At 41.7% G+C, this 14,252-nt stretch overlaps 1 protein-coding gene across 2 annotated transcripts in view; it reads left to right on the top strand.

The window, feature by feature from the left end:
- Positions 1-14,252, top strand: part of SUGCT (succinyl-CoA:glutarate-CoA transferase) — a 719,796-nt gene that overhangs the window by 635,505 nt on the left and 70,039 nt on the right. The window lies entirely within an intron of this gene.

Here is a 14,252-nt window from a genome sequence, read left to right on the forward strand (position 1 = left end):
AAAAAAATTATTTCACCTTCCTATTTATAGGACATCGGAGACCAACAGCCCCTCCATGTGACTGCTCCCTCGTTCGCCTCTTTTCACCATCAGGAATGGCCACTTAGGTCTTTTACATTCATGCAACGCATTTCAAATCTCAGGAATTCGGTTCCATAGCAGGACCTCAGCAGAGATGATCTATAGCATCTTGTTTGGCTATCTTTGTAATGCTCTCTTCCTTTCTTGAAAAAACAACAACCCATAAACAGTATATTAGTACTGATGGGAAAACCAGATATGACAGGAAAGGTTGAAAAAAAAATAAGTTACTTAAACAATTCTTGTGGACTCAGTCAAGACAGGGTGGAGTAGACTCTAGAAACAAAACAATATAATCCTAAAGATTACTTTTTGTTTTTTTAAATGAAGCTTCATTGGAGCTTTTTTACCCTATTGAACTGGCCAAGGCATCTTCCCTGTTTCCATTCCCAATCAAAGTAACCCCTGGCCTGTTTCCTGCCTCTGCCACTTAGTGTCCGAGATGAACCATCCATTTTCTGGACATTAGCGCGTTTGGGGCAACATGCTCTTTCCAAGGAGAGAACTTCTCCCTGGCGGTGCTGGAGGCTCATCTTTTTCTGTTACTACCATTTTAAGGTCCTTGGTGTGCCTGGCAGCTCAAGTTATCATCAGAATGGTGTTTCTCAGCTCTCTGAGTAGCCATGGGGTCCCTAAAGCCTCAGAGAGCAAAAGTGACAGCTTCTTCCACGCTTGGCCTTTTAGATTCAGCAGTTCATTTGCAGTGAATTACAGATACTTTTCTTTCTGGTTCATTTTTCTGCATCTTGAATTGTGAAAATTTCCAGTAAGACAAGGAAGAAAAAAAAAAAAAAAGAGCTGTCACTTAAACACATTTGGTCTTAAGTCAAATGAAAATTATAGGAATTCCAAACCAGAGGTTGTCATTCCAGTTGAAATACCACGATATTTTCTGTGGAAATAGATTCTTTTCCTTAAAACAAAACAAAACAGAAACAAAGTTTGCTGGAAGCAGTTTCTTGGGCTCTTCATTCAGTCATCCCCAGACACCCTGCCTGGGACCTACAGAGTCCGAGACGAATGTTGTTAGGGGCATGTTGTTTTAACAAATAAAGCAAAAATCGTGTGCTTCCCTCGAAATAGAAAGTAACTTACTTTCAGACCCTCACGTCATCTATTTGAGCATTTGAGCCAAAAGTAAAATCAGACAATCCAAGGTTTCCAAACCAATCCAAAAAAGAAATTGGACCCCTCTTTATCATTTGTATCCTTTGCATTTATTTAAAAGAGCATTGGAGGTCATGACCAAGAAGACCAAAGAAAGGCAAGCCAAGGGGGGAGAATGGAATTTGTGAGTGATGAAAATAGAGGGAATACTCATATTTAAACAGTTTTGAAATGGCCTAAACCTTCCACTCTGGTTAACCAGCACATCTCCTCAACAGCATGGCGGCCTTCTGTGCTTTCCTTGAATGTCACATCAGCCCCCTTCGTTTTCAGGGGTGGATATTATTTTCTTTGGACTATTCTTCTTTACCCTTATTAAGCTCTTCACTATTCAAAAAGAAATGTCGATGCATAACCTTTCATGTGAGCTGGGAAAAGGAAAATGTATATTCCAGCTCTCTTCTTTTTAAAGGCAACAGAATTCTGTTATAACGTAACTTTTTATTCTTGCATTCTTGATTAGGTTGAAACCATGACCCCAGGAAAAGCATAGAAAGAAGCAATACATATCATCTGTACACAGATCCTGGTGTCAAATCTGATGTTGCAAGAAAATGCAACTTTATCTTTTTACATATGTGTCTTATGCTTGTTTCTTTCTCACCCAAATCCAAATTCCTGCAAACCCCAATGGCAATTTATTTTTGTTTTCTAATAAAAAATATGAATCTCAGTATGTTAGTAATAATCAAACCTTTGAATTAATTTTTCCCTACAATACCCTATTAAGGTAAATTTAAAGAACTTCTGGATAATTTGAAAAGCAACCAGTTTTAGTCTTTACTGGATACGTGTATGTTTAAGATAAGCAGCCCAATCCTATCTGGCCTTCTATGAACCTTGATGGGTTTCTGTGTTTGTGTGACATATTTTCAAATGTCCTGACAAATATTATAAGTGTCAGTTATTGCTATTGCTATATACATGCCGTGGGAAATTTTATAATGTGGGAGGAGGCGATGGATTATAGGTAGTAGTGTTAGTAGAAAAACTGGAGTCCATTCATAAGGAGATCTTGTTCTAATGATGATGATTACACAACAGCAATATTTCTACATCTAATGTAAGAAATGTTTAGACATATATTATTAATTAGGAGCTTTTGAAAATGTTCCAGTGACTTACGACCTTTAAATCTCTATTTTACAAAAAAAAGATAAAAACTTACCTAAACTACAGGACTAAAACCAAATAGACTAGTAGGAATTAATGTCCTAATTTGTTTTTCTCCCTAATAACATAGGTGGTCTCTTCATAGACTTCTCTAATATTAATTCCTGTACTTGGAAAAAAAAAAACCCTCCTCATATGCTTTCATACGCAAAAGGTATGCTACAGAATGAAATCATGTGATATAAAAGAAAACTGGATGGTATTTCGAAGCCTTGGCTCTCCAAAAACTATCTCAGTGGGGTATTTTTCAAAAATCACTTGTGGGACCCTTTGGGTGTTATAATCCTGGGAGAGGCAGAGTTGTTCACCTAGCAGGAAGGACCAGCCCAGTTATGTGAGGACTCAGAACTGAAGAGACATGCTGGTGTGGGCCAGAGGGATGGCAGGGGACAACCTGCCTGCTGGCCATGGAGAGAATGCCGACACGTCAGGTGGGGCGTGATAACTGGTAAACATGGTGCCCTGTTTCCCAAGAGATGGCAAGGTACAGACAAAACACACGCTGAGATTGTGGGCTCAGGGAACATCACAGAATCCTAGCAGACAGTACCCAGTGGACCTCAGATAAATCCTGCTTAGCAAGGGTTGGTATTTAGAACTCAGCTCCTGGCATAAGGAAGAAAAAGGCAAGAGCAAGACGGCCTCATTGATTTTTCCATATCCTGGAAGGACAAGGCTGCCAGGATGGTTTTAAAGGCAGAACTGAGTCTCAGGGAAGAAGGTAGAGGCTACTTCTCAAAAAACTTGACTGCTAGGCAAAAATAGGTTGCAGGGCAACACAGAGCGTGTGGAGTGGGCCTGAGGCACGCAGTGAGCGCTGGGCCGGCCCTGTGTCTTCTGAGTCCCATTCTGTGCAGGAGGATCCCAGGCTCCCAAGCTCCGAGGAAGTGAAGAAGGAGTATCAAGGGGCAGAGAGCCAAGCTGAATATTACCCAGGGAGTGCTTTCCAGCTCAAGTTTGGGCTTTTTTCTTTCTGTTCAGCAGATGAGAGCCCAGAGGCAATGGCCCCAAGCTGCTTAACAGCCTATTTCTCAGAATTTTGCACAGCTGCTCCTGGAGGGATCGTGGCTGTCAGTCTGCAGGAATCTAGACTGCTCCTCTTCCCGGACAACCCTTTAGGAACTTCCTAGGATCCCCAATGGCCCCACAGACTCTCAATCTCTATGAACGCCATCAGGATGTTTCAATTTCTCTAGGCCACTTTGTGACAGTTACCTTTTGACCAGTGGGAAAAGGCACCCGAGAATCTGTTCAGTTTATTGGGATGGCTGGACGACCACTACCGACACATTCTAAAGACCTTGCAGACCCACCCACCCATCTTCCTATCACCGTTTCTAGGAAGCGGATATATTCAAGGTATCAACACCAAATGGTGTTTTTCAAAAAATACTGGCTATGGACACTGTGCTGGATTTATTTTCCCATAGTGTATTCACAATATTGCAACCCAGATGCCGTCGTGTTGTGGTTGATGCTGCTGGTGATACATTCATAGTACCTTTTCTCTTGTAAACACCTAATCAGGCATCCCAACAAACATTAGACTCCTTTTTGGCATATCTAGATGGGGAAGTGGGTGTGACGACTTGTTCTTCAAGGAGAGATCAACCAGCAGAATGAGGATCTTGAAATCGTGTGCTGCGCTGGGCATGCTCATGAGAAGTCTCAGATACGGTAGTTACTTACAGAAGGATATGCCCTCGTAGGTCCATAGATGTTATGGGAAGGGGACTGGGCTCGAAACAAGGCCAAATTTTCTTACACGTGGATCAGCAGAGGAAAGAGACAGAGGCAGGGAGAGCGTTGATCTTCCTGGCAGGATAGCAAGCCTCACAAGTGTTCAGTGGAAGTAGACAACGGGTGGGCACTTAGCAGGAATGCTGTGTTTAAGTGTAGGCTAGGGGATTGGCCCATGTGGCTTTTATAGTGAGTGACTGAGCGAGAATCAAAATTCTAATTTCCCATTTTGTAATCTGGATTTTTTTTTTTTTACCTGATACCTTGCTGTGATAGGCCGAGCAATAGTCCCTGGAACATGGGAATGTTACCTTCTATGGCAAGAGGCAAGAATTAAAGATCTCAAGTGAGGAAGATTACCCTGCTCTTACAAGTGTATAATCCAACAGGGAAGAGAGGCTGTACTAAGAGTTGTAATGTGTTGTAGTAGCTACAACTGAGGGGACCAGAGAGAGTGAATAAAAGGCCATAGGAACTGAGGAGAGCATTTCTTCCGAGTATTCTAAGGAAAACCCACCTGCTCATATTTTCACATTACCCTCTAGCTCAAGAATGGTTTCGTGGACAATTAATTAAGACGGTGATTTTCACCCTGCTCCTTAAAACTAGGATGACCATGGCTTCCAGTGTGCCTGGGATTGTCCTCCTCCATGCCTGCCATGCCTGCATGGATACTCAGAGTGCCGCTTTCACATCCTGGGTGGGCCAGCTTGGAGCCTACTGCTCCAACGCCAGCAGCATGTGCTCTCTCTCCCATACTTCTTGCTTGCTTGCTTGCTTTGCTTTGCTTTCCACAGCCAAGCATGGAAGAGCATCAAAAGAGGGCACCTTCTCCTCCTGGAAAGCTCAGCTTGGCTCTGGTTCCATATTCCTGTTCCCACCTGCTGAATATCAGCCTATCATCAACTCCTGCAGATTGTGTCAAGTTCCTGTGGTTCATGGATAAAAGGCCTTCTTCTTTGGAGGAATATATGCTTCTGGTTTAATTTTTTTTTTTAAGGCAGATTTCCAACTTTGAGCTCCAAAGCATTTCGTTACTTGTCCGTAAGATCATCCAGTGCTGCATATATACCCTTTCTGAAATTGAATAATTGGATCTTCTGCAATTAGTTTGGCTTTTGGCACCTGAAAATATTTTCTTCAGAGGGAATGAGCTATTTCATAAAGGCGACTGTGATATAGAGATTGATCAATTGATCAGTAGATAGATGGTAGGTAGGTGACCAGAGCTTACCCTTCTAAGTGCTAATCCTTTAGAAATGTTTTCTTTATTTCATGGAACTTTATAAAATGACTTAAAGACCTATCTGGGTTTCTTCATTTATGTGGATTGAAGAAAATGAAACATTGTCTGTTTCCATAATCATTAGGCATGTTAATTATTGTTTCTTTTATATAATAAGTGATATCCTCATGGCCTGTGGAGGAATACAGGGTGGTTTGTCCTTTTCCTGTGATTTTTGAATTAGTATCTTTTTTTATGTCATATTGTTCTAGGCTTATTTTCTCTCTTCGTCCCTCTTTCTCCCTCATGATGTGTTTCTTCTCATCGGCTGTAGGCTCAAAAACATCAGTATAGTGATCAGAATTGGTAATGAAATCAAGGTAACTTTGCTGTCAATGAATAGCCACTCTCCAATGGGGAAAATCTATGGTTTTTTATGACATCATTTTTGGCTGCACAGATACTTTTTTGCTTGCTTTTTGTCTGCATTCCAAGTAGTGGGGTTTGTCGAATAGTTGACCTCTAGATAAGTAAAGTGTTTTTGTAATTCTATTTGAAAATTAGTGTGGAAAATTAAGGTGTGCACCCCTATGGAGAAAGTTGAGGTCAAGTAATTCATTGCTGAAGCTGTGCAGTCATAAAGATTCACATACTGGGCTCAGAACTAGTATTAACCAATCAAATTGCTCCCCAAGGGGTGCTCACTTCCTAGGTCAACTCTTAAAACACTCCACATAGCCATTTTAGGCTTCCAAATACTTGCTTGGTGAATGGACAGAGAAACAGGAAATCAGAGTGAAAATGGATGCTATAAATCTGTTTTGTACAAAAATGTGTTGAACAACTTTTAGGGAGGGCAAATGTACTATATCAGATTTTAGGATTCCACAATACTGCCTAATTCATCTGGGAAACTGAATCTTTCTTTTATGACACTTCTTTTTTCCCCTAATTTGAGATTCACCAAAATTGTGTAAAGCCTGCGATTATTTCAGAGTTTTAGAAGTCACTCTTCCTTCCCTTTTATCAAGGGTTATAAAATAATTCTATGAAGTAGGTTTCACTTATTTAGTGACAGGCTGAAGTTATTATTGTCAAAAGAGTGCCTTCAAAAACTAAAACTAAGATTTTTTTTAAGTTCTGGTTTATTTATTTTTTAAAGAGTTTATTTATTCATAAGAGACACAGAGAGAGAAAGAGGCAGAGACACAGGCAGAGGGAGAAGCAGGCTCCATGCAGGGAGCCCGATGTGGGACTTGATCCTGGGACTCCAGGATTATGCCCTGGGCCGAAGGCAGTCACTAAACTGCTGAGCTACCCAGAACCCTAAAAATAAGATTTGCTCTAATTTACATAAAGGGAGCTCAACAACTACAATAATATTTTTGTGTCTGTTGCTTCCCTTTTAGGGATAGATAGCAAAAATTGACCCTGAAAAGTTCCCAGACACCAGTGTCCCAAGAAATTAATCAGTCACTTTCTTGTTATCCGTTGTAGAGATGGGAAGACAGTTGGTCCTGTGGATTCTTTGCTGCATTTTTGTTTTTAGAAGCTCAAGTAGAACCTGTGAGCCAGAGACACTGTATCTTGCCTGAATACAGTTATATTTCCCAACAGAGTTATTTCTGGTGCTGATGATGCTTGTCTACAGATTATTATAAAGATTTGGAAACACTTCTGGGTTTTGATTTTACACTGGCTTTGTCCAAAAGTTACATATTTTCAATCTACCCCTCAAATACTGCAATTGTGAAATATAATAACTGAGGCATTTTGGCAAAACCCACAAATTTGTCCTGAACATCAAGACATAATTAATTTTTGTGCCCATTAACGCTCTTCCATTAGCAACATGTAGGGAAAAAGAGGGAAAAGTTGTTAAAAGGATTCACATTTAAAAAAAAAAATGTGAAACAATAACAAAAAACCTGTAAGTGGGCCAAATTCTTATTATTGGAAATTGTATATTTTGCAGTAGTATTTAATGCTTATTTTTGGTAACTGCTTACTATACCATGCAGCTTCAACTGTGGTATCACTGGGGTTTATTTCTGCACAGAAGAGATAACCAAAAAAAAAAAAAAAAGCAAAGAAACAAACCAAATAACAACAACAAAAAAACTTATATAAGTGTTGCCTGAATATTTCTGAAGCTTTTGAAAGATAAACCCACTTTATCATCTGCAACCATTAATGCAGTTTGTACTAAAAGGAGGTGGTCTCAAGGACCAGCGTATCCTAGTGAGCTCTGCTCATAACGGGCAGGGTGTCTTTGGTGCAAGTACATTCCCTGACTTACAAGTAGATGCAATTTTATTTCTGGACTCAGCCACTGACTTATACCCAAGGTCTTTGGCACAACGTGGAGCCACTTTCTCTTTTTTGGAAAAGTAAGCATCCACATGCACCCTCAGTTAACAATACTAGGAGATATATCTATAAGCTAATAGTTGCTACGCGTTGAGTGCTAACTCTCTGTCAGACACTGGACTAGGTGCCTAACACACACTATTCTAAAAATATTCTTTCATCTTGCAAGGTGGATATTATTTTCTCTGCTTTGGAAAACCAGAGTTCAGATAGATCAAGGATACATTTAAGGTCACACAGCTGTGAGAGGCAGGATCGGTGCTCCAACTGATATGAGTCTGAGTCTAAAATCATTGTGCTTTCATTTTCTTTACTTCACTAAAGAGGAGAATCTAGTCTGATTTTAGACAGATGCATCTTATGCCTTTTGGAGGGCAAACCTAAGATATTAAACTGTCTCTGGCTTAAGTGTAAAGCAAGTGGATTATTTCTGCACTTTATTTCACTCATGGAAGTATAAATAAGGCAATGTAGATGGAAGAGTTTCCAAATTCCTTTAAAGAAACAGCAACACAAAATCAAGTCTGCATATGGAATCAGAGGGAGGAGCTCCATATGTATTTGGAACACAGATGAGGCTCTCAGAAGTGGTTCAGTTTCTGGAATTAGAGCATTTCCTTTCCTGTTTCCAAAGTTTCTAAAGAATCTATCCAGTTGAGATATATTACTGTTCCATGTCAGGTAATCTCCTGACCACTCACCTGAGCTCTGCCTGCCATGAACCTTTGCTAATCTCCTGCTGGTCCATATTGCAGTTTGCAGGGGGGTGCCCAGAGGTCACCTCCATCCCGTCATTGGGAAAGCAAATCGGGGAATCCCAGTGTCTGACAGCTACAACAAGTCAGCCGTGACACAGCCTTTTTATTTTCTATGGCCAGAATCTGCTATTGACTCACATTGAGGCCTTTGAATCAGTTTTTCCTTTTCACTCTTAGTGTCTCAACTATCAAAATAAGGAAAAACAAAAAAGCCATGTTCTAGATGGAGAATCCAGCCTTATTTAGATTAGAAGGGCTTTTGAGTTTTTTCTTAAGGATATGAGCCCCAGTTTGTTATATCACAACTTTTTTTTTCATTTTTTTAAAGAGCTATTTATTTATTTGTTCATGATAGACAGAGAGAGAGAGAGAGAGAGAGAGAGAGGCAGAGACCCAGGCAGGCTCCATGCTGGGAGCCCAACGCGGGACTCAATCCTGGGACTCCAGGATCGCGCCCTGGGCCAAAGGCAGGCACTAAACTGCTGAGCCACCCAGGGATCCCACTTTTTTTTTTTTTCATTTTTATACTTTTCTTTTTGACTGGCATAGGGTTCTTTCACATCATGTGAAAAATTCTCCTTCTGAGATTTGAGTTTTCATATTCTTCTGAAAGTTCCGCTTATCAATTAGTTACTTTTTCAAAGCCTACAGGCAACAAATTGTGTATCGGTGTTATTATCTATATCTTATTTTCAATTTCAGTGTCAACACCTTTATCTATAAGGGATATTTAAGGCTGAAAAGTTTTGTGCTAGGCTTAAAAATGCAGTGTGCTAAGTCAAACACTTGCTTATACATTAAAGCTGTAAACTGAAGTTGGCCAGTACCTAGCATACTGGCTCTCTTCCCTCCCACGCCTGTGGCAGACATTGCTAATCAATTCTGGGCTCTTAACCACCAAGCATAGGGGCCACTTGGCTTTAAAGAACCCATCTTGGCAGAGGGCTCAAACAATCATTTGAAGTTGGCCTGCAGGACAAAATCAATTTACCATCCATGGAACGATGCCCCATGTAATAAACACCAAGGCAAACAAAGATTTTTTTCCTCAGGGAGCACTTTGAAAACTTAATGAAAAGATATTTTGTAGTGGAGTCCTGAACCAGAGAGAAAGCCCTAAAATTCTTACAAGCTCTCTAAGAGTGTAATGGGCCCCTTCTATGAAAAATATTTTGTGACGAAATGAAATCTTGAATCAAAAGCCCCACTACTAGACGGGGGAAGAATTTGCTCCACTTCTGTAGACAGTAAAAACACTATACTGAATCTGGAGAGATTGTTCAGATTCATGTTCACCAAACGCTGATGTGCCTGGGGATATTAGTCTCTAGGGATGACTCCTACTTACTTGCATCAGATGAGCACTCATCTTTTCTGTGAACATCAGGAGGAACTCCTTGCAGTTAAGTAGTAAGCTAACACATTCCTGTTCATGAAATGTCAGAGCAAAAAGACATCACAACGGGACGCCTGGGTGGCTCAGCGGTTGAGCATCTGCCTTTGGCTCAGGGCGTGATCTTGGGATCCGGGATCGAGTCCCACGTCAGGCTCCCTGCATGGAGCCTGCTTCTCCCTCTCCCTGTGTGTCTCTGCCTGTCTGTCTGTGTCTCTCATGAATAAATAAATAAAATATTTATATATATATATATATATATAAAAAGACGCCACAGCGAAGAGCCATATTTCTTGTTATGTTTCCTTGGTGGGATTTCTTCTTCTTCTTCTTCTTCTTCTTCTTCTTCTTCTTCTTCTTCTTCTTCTTTCTTCTTCTTCTTCTTCTTCTTCTTCTTCTTCTTCTTCTTCTTTCTTCTTTTTTTAATCAGCTGGCCACTTTTTGTTGCACATGATATAAAATTATGGTGATGCTCCTTATTTACGGTGCCACAAGGGTGACCAAATGACTTCAAGTACTCTCATGGACCGGGAGCTGTGCTAGAGGGTGCTCTCTTGCAGGAGCCCTGGCATTGCCCAGGGTTTAGGGAGAGCCCTGTGTTCCTGGGGCTGCACTTTGCAATGGTTGGACTCCCCTCCAAGGTCTTTAATCATTTCCTTGGGGGCCTTTGTTCTTCTCAAGGCTCTTTTGGTTACAAGAAACAGGCATGCACTTAAGTTGCCCCATGTGAGGGAGGATTTATTGGAAGTATGTGCGTGGGAGAAGCTGAATGACCAGCCTCAGAAGGGAAGGAGCTAACCCTCCTTGCCCTCAGTAGCTCAGAGGCTCCCAGTCTGTGTGCCCCTCGCCTCCCGCTCCTGGTTGGCCACCTGGCTTCCTCAGAGCACTCGCAGTCACTCCCTCCTCATGAACCCAATGGGGGACTGGCCTGCCGTGGCCACCCCAGCTCTGCCAACCTCTCTCTACTTGTTAGCTGCCAGGGCTCCAGCCCATCAGCCCAGTGGCTTGAATTCCCAGTTCTCAGTTCCCCCAAGGACACCTGGGCACAGCTTATTTTTCCAAGTCAACCTCTCCATCATGTCATATAGGTGGGAATCCAGGGGTTATCTGTCCTCGAGTCTGGGCCCTATTGGCTTGATCAGCTATGGCCAGAGGTTGCAGAGTCAGGCTACGCATCATAGACCCTTCTGTCCTCCAGGATATGTGTGCTTCCAGCCTTGGTGGCAGGTCTGGGGATCCAGTGACCAAGCCTGGCATTGGAATTGCCAGAATCAGCTGGCCGTACCCAGGGACAGGGCGGTAGACGCCTCCGAAGCTGGCTTCAGAGAGTCGACAATAGGTGTAGCATTTACATTTAGAAAGTCAACTATGACATTCACCCCACATGAAATTCATATCCCTCTTCACATTTTCTTTTTCTGGCTAATAAGATTCATTTCAGAAGCACGCCTTTTTCCTGTAACTTATTGCCATCAGCTTACTTCACAATTTAATGATCTAGGAATGCTCTGTCACCCAAAGGTGAGGCGAGGCTACCAAGAAAGGGTTCTTACTTTTGTGCTCTTCACTCTGCAAGTGATCAGAAAATAATCAGAGTGCACCAGAGACTTGGAGGCTGAGGAAGCTGGGTCACTAATGTGGACCCACCTGATAGAAAGCTTATACTGTTCTCACCCTGACATTTCCAATTAGTGAAATATGATGTCAGCACTAACTTAGGATCAGACCTGAGAGCCTTGAAATGAAGTATTTTTTAGGACCGGATTTCCTGTCGATAGATAAGATGAGGCTGAGATCTTTAGGATAAGATTTTCCACTCTATTGTTAACTTCCTGCACGGCTTTCCCCAAGTGCAAATCCAGCCACGATTAGAGGCCATTGCATCCAGCCCTATCCTTCCAGCCACTCAAGGAATGTTAGCATGGACCCTGACCAACAACCCCTCCCCACCCAGGTCTTGTAAAGAGGCAGGATGCATTCTGAGCAGTGACCTTGGAGAAAAATATCAGGCAGGATGGCTCAGGGGTCTGAGATCCTCCTGGGTCTTTCTGTTCCTGTTCTGTCTTTGTCCTCCACCTGGAGAAACTCACCCGATCTCTTTCCAGGTCTTTTTTTCTCATCTGCAAAATGGGAATCCGTTCCCCTCGAGGACCACTGATGACCATTGTGGAGCTTGCTTGTTAGTGATGCTAAGAACGCTTGGAACTTATAAATATTTCCTAACAAGAGCTGGTATCTTTCCCCTTGCTATAAGATTGGAGGAAGTATGCGGCGTCTCTTCTGCTCATCTGTAACTTAGTCAGCTTGTGTACAGACCGCATTGCATTAAACGCTGAACTCCGATCCTAGTGTTTAAACATATTAAATACAAAATATGAGTAGTATAAATTGTGTGAAACACTTTGGTCTCCTACTTGGAGGCCTAACAAGATTTCAGTGCAGGGTCACCACAAACATTATACAGACACCGCTAAGTAAGAGTAAGTGGAAGTCTTTTAGACGAGGTGGCTGAAAAAGTCTTATGGGCAAAAGCCCTAGAAGCCCATCACTGGGGATTTATAAGTGGGCGCAGGAAAACTAAGGGGAACCAGTCTGCCCTGCTCATGGGTAGGCAAGGACCAGAGGTATTTGTTTATTTTATTTGCACATTAACTTTTATAATGTTGTTGCTCTAAAGGGCACAGAAAAGCTTTACATATAACAGGCTCCAAATTTTAAACTCTTCATCCCCTCACCCCCCAAGAGCTTTGCAGGGGTTTGCTGCCACGATTAATTAATCAAATGGAACATCCACCTATTTCTGCCTTTAGAAAAGTAAAACTGGAGGACAAGGTTGTTTTTCCACTAGCTGTTCAGGATAGAGGATACCACCTCAGGTCTTTTATTGCTGAGATCTCGGTTCCAGATTTTCATTAATAAAAATAGAAGGGATTTCGGGGCAGCTGGGTGGCTCAGTGGTTGAACGTCTGCCTTTGGCTCGGGGTGTGATCCCGGGTCCTGGGATCGAGTCTCGCATCAGGCTCCCCATAGGGAGCCTGCTTTTCCCTCTGCATGTGTCTCTGCCTCTCTCTCTCTCTCTCTCTCTCTCTCTCTATCTCATTAATAAATAAATAAAATGTTTAGAAAAAAAAATACAAGAGATTTGTCAGTAGGTGCATGCTGTCACGGGGAAGACCATAGAGAAGCCAGTGAGAGAAGATTCTCATCTTCTATGGTTCAAATGCAGCTGTAATGGTTTTTGTAACCCACAGATTCTTTAAATTGGGCATTTTTCCTTCTGCCTTTTTTTTTTTCCTTCTGCCTTTTTTTCCCCAGAAAAAGCAGTAATCTGTCGCCTTCCTTTGCTTTTGCTGTTCGGGGAGGGACTTGCAGCCTCTACATCGCTCCAGTTGTATGCATTGTATTTCTCCAAAGATGCGTTGGATATGCATCAGTCTCCGAGTGAATGTTTATGTGGCAATGAGAAATGTGAAGCTCTTTGACCTTTCTCTTTTTATATCCTGCTGTTTTCTGTTTTGTCCTGGCCCAGGATTTTCTGGTTTTACTGCAACAACCTGTGGTCTTTAATATTTTCCTTTGGGGCAAAGCCCAAGAAGCAAAGGACATCTGTGCAGAGAAGTACAAACTGTGGACCAGGAAAGTTTGAAAGTGACCATGTTTTGTTGCATTCTCAAAAACCGTAAGCTCACACAGAGAAACCTCGGCAGCTACACATATCGGCCTGTGTCCTCTGAGAAGGGAGAGATTTATGGAATCCGCAGAGGCTAGGGCCACATAACCCAGTTTGAGCTTAGAAGGCGCTAGTTCCTTAATGCCAAGTAAATTTTGGAAATGATTCTCCTCTGCTGACAGTACCCTCATTAGATTGTGTAGAGTAATTTATCAGGCATTTCTTAAAATAAACCGTTCATTTATACTAATAGGACTTGGCAGGAAGGAAAAATTGGCAGGACTTGGAGTTCCTAGTGTGGGTTTTTTCTTTTTCTTTTTCTTTCTTTCCTTTATTTTTTTTTATTTTCTTGTCTTTAAAAAATTTAAAAACACCAACCTTGAAAAGTCTTAGACATTGTGAGGATACAGTTTTTAGGGGTCAGCTTGAAGTCTCTGAAAACATAAAGAATTGCATCATAAATCTTCAAAATGGAGGAGAGGAAATATTTCCCATGACCAAGTTCAGCAACAGAGAGAATAAAGACAATGTCACTGATTTTATCTTTCTGCATTCTTCAGGCATTGGGTTCCTCCTGTTGATGACTTTGTTACTTATTCTTGGTATCTCACAGGCTTTTGAAGAGAGCTCCTTTGACTTTTTCTTCTCCTGTACGGTTATAGACTCCCTCTCCTT

Source organism: Vulpes vulpes, chromosome 5 (genome assembly GCF_048418805.1).
Source record: "Vulpes vulpes isolate BD-2025 chromosome 5, VulVul3, whole genome shotgun sequence".
NCBI classification, from domain to species: domain Eukaryota; kingdom Metazoa; phylum Chordata; class Mammalia; order Carnivora; family Canidae; genus Vulpes; species Vulpes vulpes.